Below are 13,906 nucleotides of genomic sequence, written 5' to 3'. Positions count from 1 at the left end.
ATTATCTGTGTTCCTCCAGCATTGACTTCATCAGCCAGTCTCCATGTCTCTCTCTCTCTTTTTTATAATTTATACTAGAAGCTCGGTGCACAAATTCATGCACGGGTGGGGTCTCTTGGCCTGGCAGGCGATCAGGGCTGATCTGGGCCTGCGGGAGGTTGGCCAGCTGGCTGTGGGGAGGGTCCACGGGAGGTTGGCTGTGAGAGCACACTGACCAAGAGGGAGCAGCTCCTGCATTGAGCATCTGCCCCCTGGTGTTCAGTGCGCGTCATAGCAATTGGTCGACTGGTCATTCGGTCTTTCAGTCGTTTGGTCACTTAGGTTTTTTTTTTTTAAATATATACTTTATTGATTTTTTACAGAGAGGAAGGGAGAGGGATAGTCAGAAACATCGATGAGAGAAACATCGATCAGCTGCCTCCTGCACACCTCCTACTGGGGATGTGCCCGCAACCAAGGTACATGCCCTTGACCGGAATCGAACCTGGGACCTTTCAGTCCGCAGGCCGACGCTCTATCCACTGAGCCAAACCGGTTACGGCTAGGTTTTTATATAGAGAGATTTTTTATTGATTTCAGAGAGTACAGGAGAGGGAGAGAGAGATAGAAACATGAGTGATGATAGAGAATCATCAATGGACTACTTTCTGCATGCCCCCTACTGGGATTGAGCCTGCAACCCTGGCATGTGCCTTGACCAGAAATCAAACCATGACCTCCTGGTTCATAGGTGGGTGCTCAACCACTGCTCACCCTCTGCATCTCTCCGACTTCCTCTTCTGCTTCCAGGTGGAGAAAACTCTCTGATTTTAATGGGGTTGTGTACTTAGGTTGCACCCACCCAGATGGTCTCCACTATGCCAATAATGTAACATGATCACAGGAGTGACAGCTCCTCACATCTACAGGTTCCATCCCACACAAAGGGGATAATGGGGGCCACTTTAGAATTCAGGAAACAGTCCACAAAGAAGGCGGGGTCAGAGCACATCTGAAAGAAAGAACAGGTTCTAGATAAATTTATTTTATGTAAAAAAAAGCTTACTCCAGAGTGAGAAACAGTGTATTCATTCAGTAGATATTTATATATTGACATCTGATTATTAGGATTAAAATGAGCAAAGGAGACACGAATCCTCGCCTGATGAAGCTTAGAATTGACCACAGACAGAACTGCATGAACTGCGTGTAGGGACAGGGAGTGGTACACAGTTTGGGGACAGAAACAATCCCTCTAAAGAGATAATACATGGTAAAGGTAATACAGAGTCACATGGGTGTGTTTATAATACAAAACTTAGATATGTGATGTTTGAAGGTTTTTAGGACAAGGCGGGGAGTTTTAATAAGCAGCCCCGTGGCCTTTGGAAGGAAGAAGTAGAGACACTTAACCTTTCTTCTAGAGACCTCAGGTTGTTAAAACTTGCCCAGGTGAGCTTTAAAATTAAGCACCACTGCCTCTTGAAATCATGCTTTTTTAAAAGGCTGAAATGTGCTGATCACAATTTCTATTTTTTTAGAATGTCTAAAAACCTACGACACAGCACAGGATGTATGCTATTCGTTGTCTTGCTGGCATGGTTATAGAGTCCTTTACTAATCAGAGCATCATATAAATAACACGGGGTAAAGGAAATACCAGGGCTTAGACCATATTGTGTCTTGCAAACACCAGGGCCAAAGCATTGGGCCCCTTATGTTATCTGGGATATAGCCCAGGTGGGTTTCTAGCACGCTGGCTATTGGCTTTCTCAGCCAGAGTATTTAGGATGTTCTGGGACCTGAACATCAGCTACTCCATGGTGCATGAGGAGAATGGGTTCAGGCCAGAGGTCTTCTGAGGAACCTGCTTAGCACTGACATTCCAGGGCATCTCTCTGGATAGGTGAGAACTGTAAACAAAGGGAAGAGAGACTAGAGAACAGTGATAAGCCAAGAGGAGAAAGTGGGGGTGGGGTGGGGGGAAAGAGAGGATCTCTCAATGTGCCTGGTCAGTAATGGTAGAGTGAATTTACAGTTCTCCTCCTAAGGGTCTAGATGACACTGTCCCCCTTAAATGCAGACTATGCATCACATTTAGTGCTGTCCCAAAGTCTTGGAGCAGTAGCCCAGATCTCAGCTTTTTTTATTTATCTCTGAAACAACATTATGGTAAGAGAATCAGACTAGGGAATAGCTGGTGTTTCAGGCTTGATTTTGCAACTAAATCTATGACTTTGGAAGACTCCAGATCTCTCTGGAATTCATTTCTTCAATCTGTAAGATGCAGGAGTTGGACTAGCTGATGAGAGCTATACAAATGGAGTGTAAAGTGAAACCAATTACCTTGATAATCTGAGCCTGAGAGGCATTTCCCCTGAGATATGAAGAAAATCAGGGCAAACATGTTGGAGATGATTCCTGAGGCTTTTCTAGGTAATTTCATAAGTTTCCCTTTTTATCCTGATATGTTTATATACAACCAATATACAATAAAGTTTTTATTGATGGAAAAATAAACATGATATCCAATAGATCTATCCCTGAATATTTGGAGACCCTGGGGTGAGAATAGGAATGGAAGACAAATACCATATGTCTAATTATTTAAAAGTTATAAATCAAGGCAACAAACTGTGAAATGAAATATGTTCTGTCCTCCTGTCTTGACAAGTAGACCTTTCTAACAATCTGGAAGGGCAGGTAGGAATTGAGAAAACAGGGAAAGTTGACTTCCAACCCATCCTGATTCTTTTCCCACCTCTGGCTCCTTCCTGTACTGCCTGGACCTCATGTACCCCAGTGGGCACACCACTCACATGCCACGCTCTGGTCAAATCCTCTGCAGACTGAGGCCCCTTGGCGACCACATAGGCCTGGAAGTGCATTTGGACCTTGGGAAGATGGACTTGGGCTTGGGCTGATGAGCAGGAACTTGTGGGACGTGGGTACCCAGAACATGGTCCAGAGGGCACTGGATGATCATGTCCCCTTGGCCTTGTGGATTCCAGGTCCCGTGGGAAGGGCACAGTCAAAGGCTGGCTAGTGTGGGACCCTTGAAAGCCAGAGACTGCAAAGCTTTGAAGCAGACTGACCGGTGTCTCCAGTAGAACTGACATCTGAACACCTTTGCCTCCTGTGCACATGGTGGAACACGCCCTGCGGAGCCCCACTGCACGCAAGGGAAACACTATCCGAGAGGCTGATGGCCCGCATGCCTGCTGGTGCCCCACATGCCTCTTTCCATCCTCTTCTCGGCTCAAGCCTATGGGGACAGCCTTTCCTACGTTCCCCTTCTCTTGTTTCAGGAAGTCTGTTCTGCCATCATCACTTAATTGTACCTTTTAATTTGGTCTGGGGAAGTTTTCTGAATTTTGTTTAAAATTTAAAGCAATATCTTTATGTGCCTGAGAAAGGACTAGAATAATATAGAATATATGTTAGCAATGGTTATATAAGGGTAGTAAATCACAGATGATTTTGACACTTTTTAATTTATGTACATTTTCTACAATGAATGTCTTAATTCATTTAAGAGAAATACAAGTCATATGTTTTCTCCAAAGATTATTTAAGCACATACAAGTATGCAACACATAAATGGTGTGATCTGGGACATAAAGCTTTGCTTTCATGACTTATTTTTTCTTTTATTCTTGTAAACACAGTTCTACCTCATGCTCTTGTCATTACAGATAAGGATTCCAAGATATAGGGTAACCATAATTAGGTCAACCATTCTCCTACAAATGGATATTTAGGTTTTACCAGCTTTTTGCTGTTATAGGCAATGCCACAACAAACATCCTCATGTATATTTCTGCAAGTATTTCCTTGAGATATATCTCCAGCAATAAAAATAATGGATCAAATATGATACACGAATGGATGAATATTAAGAAATGTCCCTCCAAAAAGGTAGCACTCATCTTCATTTGCACTAAAAGTGTGTAGGGGTTCTAACAAATGCTGGCCAAGGCTGCAGTTTACAAATGTCATTTTGCCAGTCTGATAAATGAAAAGATATGATATCACCTCGACTTGATTTCTAGCTCATTTTGGATGATATGGGACATATATACGGGCATCTGTATTCCTTAACAAATGAAAATGAAGACTCTGCACAGTGCTGACGTTGGGGTGACTGGTACTCAGAGCAGGAAGTGGGCGGAAGTCACCTCTCCCTTCTCTGAATCTGTATCCAGTGTTATTTGCTGGTTGCTTCTTGTAAGATTTGTGTGTCTTTGCAACCTGACTATGAGCCCCTTCATAAAACTGACCTCACATGCTTCCAGTTTATGAATATAGTAAAAACAGAAACAGAACTGGCTGTAACCTTACCCAGTTACAAGACTTGGATAAAATCCAAGCTTCTTTCTGAGGTCCCAAAGCTTCTCATGATCTGGTCCTTGCTAATCTTGCCAACCCCATCTGGTGCCACATCGCCTTCCTCACTAGGCCCCTCCTGGCCTCCTTACTGTCCCTCCAATGCACCCAGCGCTTCGCTGTGCCAAAGGTTTTGCAGTTACTGCACCCTCTGCCAAGAACACATGTCCGTAAGCTCTTCAAAGCTCAGCAAAAGCTTATCATTCAGGCATCAATTTTTCCCCATCTTAACGAGGCAACCCCCACGCAGTTACTCGAATACATCACCCTCTTTATTTCATCTAACATGGTCTTTGGTTGAGGGTCCCTAAGACTACACTCAGACTCAATGATGTACTAGAACAGGGGTCCTCAAACTTTTTAAACAGGGGGCCAGTTCACTGTCCCTCAGACCGTTGGAGGGCCGGACTATAGTTTAAAAAAAAACTATGAACAAATTCCTATGCACACTGCATATATCTTATTTTGAAGTAAAAAAACAAAACGGGAACAAATACAATATTTGTATTTGCATGTGGCCCGCGGACCGTAGTTTGAGGACCCCTGTACTAGAAGGAACCCCAGAGCTTAAGTAGTTATGGTTATGGCTGTGGTTTGCTATAGTGAACGGACACAGTTTAAAACCAACCAAGGGGAAAGGTGCATGGGTGAAGCCCCGGAGACACCAGGTGCATGCTTCCAGGTGCCCCTCCCGTGGACTCACACAGAGGTGCCCTCAGTTCTCCCAGCACCAGTGTGTGACAACACATTCGAAGTGTGGCCAACCAGGAAGTGCACCCAGCCGTGGTGTCCAGGGTTTTACCAGTTCTCCTGAAGACAGGCCTTTCTTTGGAATATGCAGGGTTTGAACCACCTGGGCCTGCTGAGCTAACCCTCTCCTGTGCTGTCTGCAATGTCCTTGTTTACCGACTCATTGCTGTTGACTAGCTCCCCCAGTAGAAGATGGTCCCAAGGCAGAAAGACCTTGTCTGTGTCCTCCCGCTGCACACCCAGAAATTAGCCCATTGCTGGGCACACAGACTCAATGTGTATTTGCTGAAGGGATAAATGAACGAGTAAAAGGAACATTTGAATAAGTACTTTCAGTAAGTTCCTCTTACCTCACTTCTTACAGAAATTTTGTCACATGTATACACCTTGAGAGCTTGGAAGGAAATTATAAAACTTAACAGTTTCACAGAGAAAAACAATCCTCTGAAGTTAAGTCCTTATTAGCATAAAATGCCAAGCATTCCTTCAAGCAATATTTAAATCTCATAATTATTTGTCTTGGCATGATAATTCTATCTGAATATGTCAGAGGTTTGAAAAATATTTTGGCTTTGTAATGAATTTCACTTTATTGCAAAGCCTGACTTTCTCAAATTATAGTAATAATTCTACTATAATGTATTCTGAAAAATTTATGAATTCCTTTAACTTAAATTTCAGTAGCATCTTAATCTCTTGAACTTCCTGATATGGAAATATCTTTTTATCTAATGTCATAATTTCTTGCAATGTATTCCAGTGGGGTAAAAAATCCTTCAGTAAATGTGATAAGTCTCCAATATAGAACATATCTGGGGTTTCTTGAGGGGGGGGGTGGTGTTTTATGATTACATTACCTGATACTTAGCTCTGCCATCTGCTCTGCCCACTAATTATAAATGTCAGGAGAAGAACTCACAAACATATAACATAAAAATGATTTAAAATCTCTGTATCTGTTTCTTTCATTAAAAAGTGCTGCTAAGAAGACATTATTATTCATGATTATTCATGATTCAGGCACAAATTATGAAGTGAACTGGTTATACATGACAGAACAATTTGTTTCCTGGACTAAAGGTTTCCTGAAGCTAACATGATGCTGGGCTATAACTACATTGAAAATTTCATAGCATCTGCAGCATTATGGCACAACAGAAAGTAAATTATTTAAGGGATGATGCTTATGGTAGGGGTGACCACGCAGAGATAAATAGTTTCAGCTCTATTCACACTGTGGTTTGAAACGAAAGGAATTGTTAGGTTTCAGCTGTATTCACACTGTGGTTTGAAACGAAAGGAATTGTTAGGAAAAAAGAGAACAAGATGTGAAGATATATATATATACACATAATAAAATAAATCCTGCTGTAGTAGGATAAATCTAACTGTGGACAATGAATTTAAGCTCTAATTAAAGCCATAGTTTAATGATATTTGCACTGTTCCTGTTTTAAAGAGAATAGGTCCCTTGCTTTTGGAAAAATCATTGCCCTGATAAGTCAAATACTATATACTAGACTCTATAGTAACCATATACTTTGGTAATAATTATCATCACCTGGGTGCTTATTAAGATCACAACTTTCTAGGCTCCATGCCTATAGAATATGTTTCTATAGTAAGGGAGGGGGATATAAATGTTATTTTCCAAATGGTATTCTAGTTCAACAGGAAATGTCCTAGACCAGTGGTTCTCAACCTTCTGGCCCTTTAAATACAGTTCCTCATGTTGTGACCCAACCATAAAATTATTTTCGTTGCTACTGCATAACTGTAATGTTGCTACTGTTATGAATCATAATGTAAATATCTGATATGCAGGATGGTCTTAGGCGACCCCTGTGAAAGGGTCGTTCGACCGCCAAAGGGGTCGCGACCCACAGGTTGAGAACCACTGTCCTAGACAAACCACACCGTTATTATCAATAGGTCATGGTATATCTTTCCCCAAAATCAGATTTGGCGATTTTTTCGGAATTGTTACTGCTTCCTTAATGTTCATAAACAGGGAACTGCTTGGACCCTCAACACTTTAAGGATGTCTTCTGTGTATCCTTAGTCGCCTCTCTTTCCCATTTCCAAAGTTTTAGTCCTCTATCTAGTCTCTTCTCCTTTTACACTCAACAAGTGTCTTCCTGTTTCACAAGGAAAACAGAAGCCAGTAGCTGAACACTATCAAAACTCAGCCTTCTATCTTCCCCTCCTTGTCTGTAGAATGGCCTTCATCCCCTAACTGGGCTACTGACTCTACCTAAATACCATCTTTCCCATCTCCTTAGGATGCTTGTTTCACTCACTAGTCTGGCTGCCTCCTGCCTCTTCAACCTCTGCCTTTATGTCTCATTTCTTTCACATAAACATACTTCCTACCAACAGGCTTTTTAATCTCAAATCTGCCACTGGCCTACTGTTTATCAAATTTCAATTTCTACCCTTCAGAGTGTTGTGAAAACTCTTTTTGGAAATAAAGTAGTGTGGAACTTAGGATATCAGAATGCAATGCACATATTGTAAGTTCGAGCTGTCTCCATTGCAGCAAATACTGCGGACAACTGAGTTGAGTGGCAGCTGGTGGAGATGATGTAATGACTATCCATTGGCTGGGAGCCAGCCAGCCATTCACTTTTCTCTTCACTGGTTTCTCATTTGATTTTCTGGATTTGATCATAATTGTATCAGGAGAGCTAATGTTTTACAGTTTAATTTATGCCAACATGACGAACAGTTAATCATGAAGTGAAGTTTAGAAGAATTTTATCCACTGTTGGCAAAAGCAGCAAGATTTCCCATCAAGTTTTGGTTATAAGTTAATAACTTTCAATGTGCTTCTGGATTAGGCATAACTGTTAGGCATTTTTGACTTTGCAATAATTGTACATTTTAATAAAACTTCTACAAATTACCCTTAAAATAACTCATTAAATTATTAGAAGAAATAATGCTAATGTGAAAAACAGAGGCATGCTCTGGTTGCTAGATCCATAATAATGACAACATTGAGAAAAAAATGTTTCTTCTAACCAATAAATTTATAAATTTGAACTATTTTCCAAAAACAATAAAATGCAAGCCTTTTAAATAAATATTAATTATAGCTTTTCAAATGCTCAAAGCCATGAAATGTGTTATTTGCAATGATTGTCTTGCAAGTGAAAGCTTAAAATCTTATCCCCTAAAAAGCACCTTGTATATACAGCAAGTCAAGCTTATTGGTAAGGCCTCAAATATTTTCAAAGAAAGAAAAAAACCCCATAAATTTATCAACACTATTTCATTAGGTTAATGAGAAACTATTACTATATATTTAGTTGCATATGTATATCAAAAGACAAAATTACTCACATAGTTGCTGAAAAAAATTATTGTCTGCAGACATGGGTATAGTGAATATGATTCTTGATGATAGATCAGCTGAGAAATGTGAAACTATGCTTTTAAGTGATAACACATTCTCTTAACAAATTTTAGTTCTGCAGAAGATACAAAAGAGAATTAGGCAGAAATGGACACAGGTTTATGATTATACTTAATGAGAGCACTAACATTTATAGTATTTACTCATAAATTACTAACCCTTTAATTTATGCCAAAGATATGTGACAAGATAACTTTTATAAGGCATTTATTGTGTTGTTTAAATTTAACCTAACATATCATAGATTTCAGTAACCTGATAGAATTGGAAAAATACATTATTTGAAAAACATAAACTGGTAAATTGTAATGGAATTGTAAGTGATTTAGAAGTAAGGCCAGGAAATATAGAGTAATTTAAAACATTACTAGAAACTACCACCTACATTACTATTTGGAATCACTTTTCATACATTTAAAGATTTGGCATCCTAAGAATTCTACCGAATTTCTTGAACTTGAAAACAAAAGTAGTGATAGTTGTTTAATTTCATTAAGAGAAATTTTTACTTTTTGATATGCTTTGTTCAGAAATTGGAGCTGAGGCTGAGATAGGTGGTCCCCACCCAGATGGACTCTCCTGCACAGGGTGTGTCTCTGGAACTGTCTTCACCAGCAGGAGAAGGGAAGGATTTGTGTGACTTCTACATCTGAGGCCTGGGCTCATCTACTCTCTTCCTCTTCTTATGAAATACAACATAGCCTGCCTAGGACCCACCTTTCATTACACAAATGGGAACAAATCCCTAAGGGGTGTGATCTCCTGGAACTGCTGTACCAACATGGACCACTGACTCAGGAATTAATTTAAGTGAGAAATAAGTCTGTGTTCTATATAGTACTATATCCTTGGGTCTTTGTTAAATTAGCTTAGCCTTTCCATTATCTAATACATGAATACTATATCATACTGAAGTTATTGATTATTATGAGGAAATATTAATTAAGCTTTATGAACTAAAGAATGGGAGTCACTTTTTTTCTGTTTAAAAGAAATCTCATTTAGCTAACATTTTTGAGATAATATTTCAGCAAGAAAATTGGCATATGTTTTTTTCAGTTTTAATTAACTGAATTTGGATCTATAGGGGAAAAGTAACAATATATTTCAAAATGTTAACTATATTTGGTAGTTACAAAATACATTTTAAGTAATCACCATGGTACTATATGTCCTCAACATTTTGCAAGACAGGAAGAGAGGGAGAGGGAGAGGGAGATAGAAACATCAATGATGAGAGAGACTCATTCATCAGCTGCCTGCCCTGAGCAGGAATCAAACCATGATCTCCAGGTTCATAGGTAGACACTCAACCGCTGAGCCACGCTGGCTGGGAAGAAGAGAACATTCTTAATGAAGATACTTTGAATTGAATAAAAGTAAATATATTAATGTTGTTGCAATTCTGTTTTAAACTTCTAACATTTCCAAAAAAGATATTTTGGATATCAAATAAAATTATTTGTATAAAAGATCCATTTGTTTTTCAAAATCCTAAGTCCACATATGAATTAAAGTTGATGCCCAAAGAAAAAACCAATTACTAATGCTTTGTTATTAAAATACATTGAAGAGTGATAATAAATGTATCACCATTTTAGATTAAGATTTAAAAAGAATTTGCTAAAATTTGCAATTTCAGTTGCTAAGTAAAGTATATTGTTATTAATAGCATCCACAGCAACTTATTTGTGTGAACCAGATTTTTTAACCAACGTAACTAAAAACAGTGGGAAGAAATAGACATCAGCACCAAGCACCTGGGCTGTGCATGTAGCATTGTCCTCCTGTCTCCAGCCTGGAATAAATTTAAAAACAGACCAACGTGCCTGCAATCATGAACAAAATCATATTTAATAGTAACTCTATCATATTTAACAGTACATGTTATTTTATAAATAAAACTTTTGTTTGTTTTTAATCTATACATTATCTATGTGTACACTGGGTGGTGATTTTTAAAAAAGGGTATATTCTGTGAGTTGACATTTAAAAAAAAAAGTGTTTTAATGTTTCCCTCCCTTTCCTCCATAGCCAGCATCTGGAGTGGGTTGTTTATGACTGTGTTTCTACCTGCGCTCAATCCTCTGCAATCCGGCTCTCTGCCCTCATTATTATTCTGGGACACCTTTCTAACTCAAGTCTCACATCCATTAGATTCTTTTCTGTGTTTATCTTTGTTCATTCTGTTGCCATTGACCTTGTTGCCTGATTATTTTAATTTCATTTTTATGCCACCTAAAAAAAACTCAACACTTCGCAATTATAAAAGTAAACATGTTTAAGGGAAAAATAAACTCACCGATAACCCCACCAGAGAGAAACACTATTAACATTTTATGTTTGTTTTCCAGTTATATATATATATATACACATGTATATTTAAAGTTATGTGTGCATCCACATCAAATATTTAAATAATAAAATTGAAATCATTTAGCACATAGCATTTTACAATCTTATTTAGCTATATAGAAACAACTTTTCATGTTATTCAAAATTCCTCTGCCATATTATTTCTTTTTGTCAATTTTATTTTTAATCAGTTTACATTCAATATTATTTTGTATTAGTTTCATAGACTTATTCTTCAAGGCTATGTAGCATGCTGCTTTATGGATACATACATCATAGGTTATTTTTCCATTTCTCTATTGTTGGACATTTACTTAAATAGTTTTCAATTTTTAGAAATAATTGAATGACATTAAAATCCTTGTAGAAAATCTTTACCCACTTCCATAGTCACTTGCTTAGGATGAATTCCTAGACGTGAGATTGCCGGATCAGAGCCTTATCTATGCTGCATACACATTCAGAATCCCTCCAGGAATGTGATACCCAGTCACCCTTCCACCAGCACCCGGGACATGAGAGGACCTAACTGACCAGCTCCTTAGTAACTAGCAATACCACTTAAAATCTCTTAGCCAATTTGATTGATAAAAAAATCTTATTTTATTTACAAGTTTGTGCTCTTCCTCTGTGAGCTGACTACCTATTCACTGCTTCTTTTTTTTAGGGTATGTATCTGTTCTTTCATACTTTGTAAAAACTCCTTTTATAAAGTTATTCAAAGTTTATGTTTCTAAAATGGTTATTTTTTCTAGTTTGTATCTTAAGCAACTTTTTTAAATTATAAAGATAACGAATATTCTTAAAAAGTAAAAAATAGTAATATACACAAATTAAAATGTGATTTACTCTCTTTCCTCCTTCAGTCTACCCATCAGAGTGTCATCTGTTTTTTAATTTTGGATGGAACTTGTGACAAACAGGTTCTACATATTGAAATAATCAAATCTACCTTTTCTTTTTCAGTTTCTGGTTGTTAGAAATAATCTTGATGCAGTAAGAGGAGTATATTCATTTACATTTTCTTCAAAACCTTTCAAGGATCAGTTATTAAATTTAACTTTTTAACACATTTGTAATTTATTTTCTATATCATATAAAGTTGTGACCTATATTTTTCCCAAATAGTTAAGAATGTAGTCTAACATAATTATATTAACGACTATAATGTTAATGATAATAATACTTTTTTTTTCAGCACTGGAAACCTTTCTCAAAGGCTGGCTTCATGGGATGTGGATGGTGAGTTGCAGGGTTCTTGGGGGCTGGGACTTTGCAAGTTTGCTTGTTAGTATGAGGTACCAAGAAGGCTTAGGGAGAAGTATGAACACACCACCCCTGCCCCCCATCTGTTGGACCCCTTCTGTGACACTTCCTTTCCTGGCTGCCTTCCCACACCTGGGGGTTCTGATTGCTCCTTCTCAGCTTCCTCTTCAGGTACGTGGGCCTCTGCCCACCTTTTGAGGGTAAGTGGTCCCCAGCTTCCTCCCTGCCATCCTGCTTCTCCCGTTCCATCCACTGTCTCCCAGTAACCTTTGCTAAACCCGAGGCATCAACAATTCTCAATGCTTGATGCTTTCAAATCCTCATTTCTATCACAGAGCCCTGATCCGAGTTCCTGCTGAGAAATAAAACACCCCGTGGCTATCTCATTATCATTCCAACCCGAACATTCGCAAAACTGAACTCATAAAATCCCAGATTCCAAACCCTTCTCCCCCTCTCTTCTTTAACAGGCCACCATCCTCCCATTTTCCCAAACAGAAAATCAGAAGTCATCCCATATGCTACCACACCAGTCAATAAAGCCTGCTGCTTCTGCTCCCTACATATCTCTTGTTATTTTTCCCTCTATTCCTTTCCACCCACCACTGGCTTACCTGATTTCTAGGTCACTGCAGAATCTTCTGTTCTCCCAGCAGCCAGCCTACTTCTCTGCAGTTTATCCTCCTCACTACCACTACAGCTACATTTCCAAAGAAAAAACACTATGCTTCAAATCCTCTTACCTCCCAATCACAGCTTTCACAACAGGGGGGAAAAATGAGATTTCCAAATGAGATTTCTGCTTTCTCTCCATTTCCTCCAACAACCACCCCAGGGCCTCCATCGGTGAACGACTTGATTACTGAAACTCGGGGCACTCTCTCAATATTTGAGTCCCTGGCTCACACTGCCTCCCCCATCTGGCCACCCAGGTCGCCTCCCAAGTTCAGCCTAAGGGTTCTTCACTGGGGAAGCTGTCCCTGTGCGCTCCCCTGCACCCTCATCCAAGTCAGATAGCCCTTTGCTGCTGCGTGGGCCCTAGTGCGCCCCCTTCCTTCCCCCTCCACCCTCCGTAGGAAAACAATTCAGCACAGGAAAGGAAGGGAAAGGGAGGGAAGTATTTCATAAAAGGGTTTTGAATTTAAAAATATGTTTGGAGTCCAACTGTTGTTGGTTTGGGAAGTCAGAGTCTCTGGGCTAGGTTTCCTCGAGTCGTGTGTGTGTGTGTGTGTGTGTGTGTGTGTGTGTGTGAGAGAGAGAGAGAGAGAGAGAGAGAGAGAGAGAGAGAGAGAGAGAGAATGTTGCATACGCGCTGGACAGAGTGACCCTAATCACAGGTAGCGCGCGGGCCAGGCACCCAGAGAGCTGATCACTAAATGGTGAAAGCACGGGCCAGGGGATGCAGCGGGGGACGCCACACCCCGCAGGGGACTCCGCGACCCGGGCTGGGCAGCCCCAACCCCGCGCAGAGGGTGGCGCGGGGAGAACCGCGGAGAGGCCCCTCCCCGCCGCCTCCGCGCCACGGATCAGACGCTCCTGGGGGCCGAGCTGTCAACGCCCGGCGGCGAGCCAGCTCCGGACGTCCGCCTCCACCTTCCTCCAAGCCTCCCTGCCCCAGGGACCCCCCCTTGGTGGTGGGGCCAAGGGAGTGTCATTCCGCCTGGGGCCCGACCCCGCTGTCGCCGTGGCCCCGCTCAGAGCGCACCTGACCCCGGCGGGCGGGCGGGCGGGCGGGGCGCCGGGACTGACGTG

Source organism: Myotis lucifugus, unplaced genomic scaffold (genome assembly GCF_000147115.1).
Source record: "Myotis lucifugus unplaced genomic scaffold, Myoluc2.0 scaffold_11, whole genome shotgun sequence".
Classification (NCBI taxonomy): domain Eukaryota; kingdom Metazoa; phylum Chordata; class Mammalia; order Chiroptera; family Vespertilionidae; genus Myotis; species Myotis lucifugus.
This window is presented reverse-complemented; position numbering follows the sequence as displayed.